At 40.4% G+C, this 6,838-nt stretch overlaps 1 long non-coding RNA gene across 1 annotated transcript; it reads left to right on the forward strand.

Moving 5' to 3' along the window:
* Positions 1-2,024: 2,024 nt before the first annotated feature.
* On the forward strand, positions 2,025-5,871 carry LOC137599636 (uncharacterized). The gene is made up of 3 exons (XR_011036837.1): positions 2,025-2,167; positions 4,945-5,128; positions 5,703-5,871. It is a non-coding gene; the product is annotated as an uncharacterized lncRNA (long non-coding RNA).
* Positions 5,872-6,838: the final 967 nt, after the last annotated feature.

Here is a 6,838-nt window from a genome sequence, read left to right on the forward strand (position 1 = left end):
GCTGCCATCACGCTATTCAACTGACTAAAGATTGAACTCTAACTTATTAACTCGGAGTTTCTTGCAGGAATTGTTGCCTTTCATGGCACACATATACAGGACGCTGGACCTTTTCATCGAGCCACCGAGAGAGAGAGAGAGAAGGCCCTGTTTGGACATGGACGAAGTAGTAACTCCATCTTATCAAAGTTTATGATGTTTAGTGTCGGGACTTCTTTCTAATTCTAGAGTGTTTGGGGATGCAGGCAAAAGATTAAGTGGTTTAAGGGATTGATGATATAATAATTTAAGCCTCACCATCGGAGTGTGCACACACCTTTTTTTCTGTGTTTTATCAATTGACAGCAGTTTGTTCTGTGTCATCAGCTGAATTCTAGTACTACAGTAAGGGATGATTTGTGGTCTGTCAACCCGCGTCACAGACCAACAGACCTGGGCATCACACAGAACCTTCACTGCCGTTCAGTGATCGGGTCAAGAGGTTCAGTCCTCTCTCCTGCAGCTGGTGAACATCTCTGAATAAAATCTTGTCTGTCCTTTACAGACTTTGAGAGGGTTATCTAGGTCTGCATCTCATCCCGCAGACCAAAGTGTATCTGACTCTGACCTCAGAAACAATTTGTTCTCCTGTCGAGGGGAAAAGATCATAAAAAAGATTAGTGCAAACTAAAAAGAAAACTTTTCTTCTGGACTCTGGATTTTGAAATTTAGATTAGGCACCAGGTTTCAAGAGTCAGCGTGGTTGTCATCTCTGATATGCAGATACGTATATCTTTAATCTGAGGATTTGTCAATGTGATTCAGCAAGACGGTTCGTAAAATACATGGCAAACAAGGAATTACAGTAAACATATATGGCTCTTACTGAATAAGAAAATGTGTATGGATGTTGGAAACGAACTCCTCCTCTGTTTAAAATGAGGACCTTTTAAGGCCCCTGGGTTACAAATGTCCTAGATCCACCCACTAGACTTCAGGAAGTATAACTTGATTTTTTGATTTTTTTTTAAGAAACCAGTTAAAGTATTTATATGTAGCTTCATAAAACATTATCAAATCTTTTAAATATTTTACTTTCAGATTTTGTTTTCAGAATAAAGAATGAAACCCAAAGTTCATTGTAGAAAATCTCATACACACACGTGGATGAACAGTCACACTCAGACATAACACCAGTTATGTGAACGCATGTGACTAATTAAGACGGCAGCGAATGGGGAATAAATATGATTAGCTTAAACGATTTTATTCGCAAGAGACAAAAATTTGATCCTTATATTTCCTACAAAGAACTGGAAATCCACACCGGGGAGATCATTAATCCAAATGAAGTGATTTTCTTACTGACTGGAGATGAATCAACTTCAGAAGAATTAGTTTACTGGAAAATTTCCAGGCAGAGGAGTCACTCAAGGCTTGATTACCTCCACCCCCCCTCACCCCCGATTCAAAAAGACACCTGCAGAATACACACCTGCCTAATGTGCAAACGAGTCACATGGGAGAAGTGTCAGTACTGTTGGATTTCAACCTGGTTGCACATAACTCACCTCACGGATCAATAGGACTATTTGACAAGCAGGAATCCAAAAGGGAATCTGATGACCTGCGTTTGTGTCAGGTGGTTGACGGAGTAATTGGCCGTGCCTGCCAATCACTGTCAGGTTTGTTAACGCTGAAATGACAAGGCAGCTTTGGAGTCCTACCTTTGCACTATTGATGCACGCAGCAGTGTGTAATGGGAATGTCCATGAATGTCGGACACGCAGGACAGTTGTTGACTCAGCTGATGGAACGTGTTTCGCTATAGGTGCACAATAGACATAGTTAGAGCTAGTTCGTTAGAGCTAGTCCAGCTTTGAGCGTGTTGATTATCATGTCTGTGCTCATACGCTCATCTTTCATCTTTTACATCTGTCTCGATCAACCGTGGCTGATGTTACCGTCATGCGGCCGGTGGTGCTGATGCTGCAGCTGCTGGTACGCAGCAGTAAAACTAAAAGTTTTGCAGCAGCAGTTATCTGAGGGCACTGCCAGGAGTGCTGTTATCTGAGCTACATTCAGGAGGCGACGAGAGATAAGATCCAATCAGCTCCTGTGAGGAAGACTCCGTGCATGGACGACACTACAGCTTGAAGAAAAATTGGTTTTGGAGCAAACACAACAGGTCAGTATCTTGGTCTGGGAATTTTTTCATTGACTTGGCACACATATTACTCAAAACTGAACTCTTACAAACGCAACACTTTTTTTTTTTACAGCGGGGAAGATAAGACAGGTATTAATACAGAGAACGTAGTTCCTTTGACTGCTCTGATGTATTTGTCATTGCCAGGCCTGTTTGAACTGGTGCAATGCTTGAGAAGACTCTCACTCATCTGGGTCATTGTAATCCTCTAAAGGATGCAGTTTCTCTCCTGTCTGCTTCTTTTTTTTTTTTCTGTCAGAAAAAAATTGCACTGCTTCAAATTTGAGGAGCATAAGTTTGTATACCAGCATGAGGGTACAATGAATGTATGTTTCCCCGATGAAGAGAAGGAGCAGACCTCCTGCAACCAATTATTCTTCTGACCTTTCAATGATGTCAGAGGTCTGGCGTGACTTGAAATCCATTGAAAATCATCAAAAAATGTGAATCAAACTATTTCAAACAGCAGTGCATTATTGAAAACAACAGGACTGTAAATATATTTTTCCTGATCAGAACAAGCAAATCAAAGCACTGATGATTAAAACCATCATTAGTTGCAGCCCTGATCATGTTCCCCTTTTTTAGATGAGAACCAGTCCGCTGGCACAATCCCAGACCTTTACACACGGCTAGAGACACACGGTGGCCAAGACAACATTGCATTATTCAGAGCCTCCATCTGGATACACAAAACTGGTGTTTGATATGTAGTCAGAGCCTTCATGTCGACAACACAGGATCCTCCGGTTCTTCAGTGGAAACTCCAAACAGTGGAGCTCAGGGGGAGATCATAAGGGTCCGAACACCTGCCGTGCTCCTTTATAACCCTTCTAGCCATGAACCCGGCTATTTGGGCTTGCTTCTGCTTCTCCTTCTCTCGCTCCAGCTTCTTCCCTGCCTCCTCAAGAGTCATCTTTTTCAGCCAGATTCTCAGTAAGCCTTCTCAGATTGTAGCTTTGATCGGCCACATCGACATCTAACATCACGCTTTACACCTTTTCGGAAATACGAAGTAAAATAATCTGTTTCGTCTAGGATTTAGCAAACGTCATCTCCTGTAATGTGTGTCTGGGTGTGGACTTAGAAAATCATAGCCAAATTAAGATGCTTTTGAAACTACCCAAAGAGGAGTTTAATTGGGGGTATTGTCACATTCATTGCACTACCTAGTCGACAATTATTTCAGGCAACTGTTACCTAAACGTGTTTCACCGCCTCCAGAAAACCCTAAAATGGAAGGAAACAGGAAGGAGGCTCAAACTCCAGGCTTTAAAATGTTCCTTCTAATCCTCCGGTGGTGTCACGGCCTCCTGTCTTTCTATTAACTGGTACATCATCCACTATGGTAGGACCAGATGTGAAACAGGTTTGGTGTCAACACAGAAATATAATTGCTTTTCTAAGGTGGATGTTGGAGTATCAGCTTATAAAATTAGTGTACATGGATGAAGGGACAAAACGTTCTTAGGGCTAGAATCTCCACATCTTACTGAGTTAAGAGACAAACTAGGTTAGGGAACAGTTCAAATGTTATTCCTGAGTAAATGTAATCTACACCAAAACTCCTTACTATGAGGCTTATTTGTAATCAGATTACACTACTTGTGCTTTGATAAATCAGTTCCCAGCTGCCTAATGTTCTTGTCAAATAAACCTCGTTTACCTCGACGGAACGCTATTTGCTTATCTCTGGCGTACAGCAGTCCGAGCTCTCGCCTCTCGCTCAGTTTTATCAATGAAGTATTACTGTAACTGCACCTTCCTCACTCTGCAACGGTTCAACCACGGAGCGCTGACATTATTACCGAGTCCACAGTGGGGAAGTGCACTTCAGAAAAATAATGGTCAATTTACGAATGTGTCAGCAAGTCGGACTTGCTGTTCCAATTCACCTCCATGACACCTCTGAGGGTCTGTTTCTGTACCTACACCTGAAAACCCACCGTAGCGTGGTTACAGAGAAAAGAGGTTTGAATTCAAGAGTCAACAGAAGTGAGTTTTTCTCTCACATACTGTATCTCAGAGTGAAGGAAAGTAAATCACCTTGATGTCTTAGTAGGAGTACCTGACAGTGGCATGCTGTCAGGCCTCACCTGCAATCATAAAAGAAAAAAAATGGAAAACGGAAAAAAATAAATGGTTATTTATCCAGTGATGTGTACTATATTGTTATTTTCTGTTTAACGTCACCAACTTTACATTATTTTTACCAAAAATTGCTGAAATTTCACATTTACCGCTGAAATACGGAGCAGAGACCTGCTTTTTGTTTCCTTCCTGATGTCTGGACTGCATCTTTTTTACCTTCCACTCCTTGTGTTTTTATGTGTGGTGTTTTGTTCTGTGCTTGTTTCATTTTTTTTTTTTTTAAAAATCAATGTTTAGAGAAAGAGAGAGAGGATAAAAAACATCAATATTGCTTTTCCAATTTACAAAGTAATTTCCTTTGGAGACATTTGAAAACTGATCTGCTCAAAACTGTAAAAAAAAAAAAAAAAAAAAAATCCCTCGAAGGGAGTTATTGGAGTAAATTGTCTGAAATAGGACAACAGGGATGTGCACAGTTTCCAGGAGAGTAGCATCTAGTCTGTGGGAAAATCTGTTTAAACATGGAGAAAGGAATATTTCTTCTGAATGAAAAGATTAAACTATCTACTCCCACTAAATAATTTCCTCAAGGAGTGAGTGACTTCTTCATGAATCCAGTTTTCTTTCATTAAAGTATATCTTATTCATTCTCTTTGATAATCCAGGTCTGAGTCTCCCTGGTCACCTCCTCCAACTCCTCTGGGTTACATCAAAAATGGCGTCTCTCCAAAATGTCCTTGGTCTAATCCAGGGTCTCCTCCCAGTGGGACGTGCCCAAGGGCATCCGAACCAAACGCCCAAACCAACTCAGCTACGTCCTCCTCTGAGCTCCTCACCCTATTTCCAAAGGTGAGCCCAGAACCTGCAGAGGAAGCCCCTTTCAGCGCTTGTATCATTTCAGAATGGTAAATAATATTATCGTCATAACGGTGGAGCTGATGGTTGACACTTGGGAATAAGCCCGTGTGCTATTCTGAGCCACAGTCACTTGACAGCTCCGAAGCAACTGTGTAGAAATGGAGCATAAAACATGCAGCATTAATTAAATAAAGGGGAGGGGGAACATTTGGTTTTGTCAGGGGAGAGAGCTGATGGAAAAGCTTCCTTAAAATAGTTGTATCATTGTAAGTACCACATTCTGACATTTAAATGAACATTTATTTCTGTTATGGCCTCTTCATTGAGCAGCAGCTATGACAAAAAAAAAAAAAGTCTGTATGGGAGTGAGGGAATTTTATTTCCCATCTTATCCGCAAATGAATTAAAGACAGATTTGTTCTCGTGCTGCAGATTTCTCGCAAAGATTAAAAGACAAATTACTGGAAGTGGAACTTATTCAGGATCAGAGGACATTTTCAGAGAAATTGTGGGATTCATTTAAGGAGTCCATTATGGCGTTTTTTCTCTCTTTTCAACATTACAGGTAGCATCCCTATATTGTCCACTGCTCCCATCCCATGTTGTCTGCATCACTCCACAGACCTTTAGTGTTTAATTCCACCATCAACCTAAAGAACTGCAGGAGGTATTCTGCATTTTTGTTATCTCTTCACCAAAGCTGATAATTACTGTATATTCTGGACTGTCACAAAAAAAAAATACAGAACACAGAACAGATTTTTAAATTGTTGTCACGAGTGAAAGTAAAAACAGATTTGCTTGAGCAACAGCATGAACGAGGTAGACGAGGTCTAGCAGTGGTTAGGAGGTTGGGATTTTAAAAGTGCATCCATTTGTTGGAAAAGATGATGTGTGTGTGTGTGTGTGTGTGTGCGTGCGTGTGCAGAGAACTACACTTAATTGGACAGACCACAAGACTTCAGTGTGTTTTATACAAAGACAGAAAAGCACAAAACTGCATCCATCAAAACAGTTGACTAATTATATTCTGTTTATACTGAACAAACAAATGTAAAAAGGATGCATTGTGGGTTTTAACGCATTATCTTGAAGCGCAGAATATGCACAGCTTCTTCTCACAGTCTTGTCATCTTGGTGAGGTTAAGTGGAAAAGGTTACTGATTACGTAAGGGTATTTTGCCCACTCTGACTTCCCATTTAAATTATTGATTGTTAGTATTCTGTCATTCCGACAAAACGACAGCATTCCCATGAAAACAAAATACACAAGCAGAGATGTTTAGTACCATTAGTACCATTTAGTCCATTTGCTTTTAATACGACATCCTCTGTGTTTCAAAATAAAAGCATGGTTCTTGTATAACATTGATCGCTGTGGTTCTAGTCTTGGCAGCAAAGTGTAAAACTCCTCAACTAGTGAATGAAGAAGATAAGGAAGTAATTCCAAGAATACTGAGTTATTCCATAAAAGAAATGAAGAAAAGAAAACCAAATGAACCATTTGCAAGTATACAATGAAAACTGAAAGCAACAATCTCGCAGACACACTCATTATCCCATCAGATTAAAAGTGGATCCAAAGTCACACTGTCCTTGAAACAACAACTGACTTCATAACTCTCTCATTTAGTTAAGCACCATGTCTTTGAGGCTGCATAAGATAAATAGTATTTGCTTACTCAAAGACGTTGTGGTGCC

This window comes from Antennarius striatus, chromosome 8 (assembly GCF_040054535.1).
Source record: "Antennarius striatus isolate MH-2024 chromosome 8, ASM4005453v1, whole genome shotgun sequence".
In the NCBI taxonomy this organism is placed as follows: Eukaryota; Metazoa; Chordata; class Actinopteri; order Lophiiformes; family Antennariidae; genus Antennarius; species Antennarius striatus.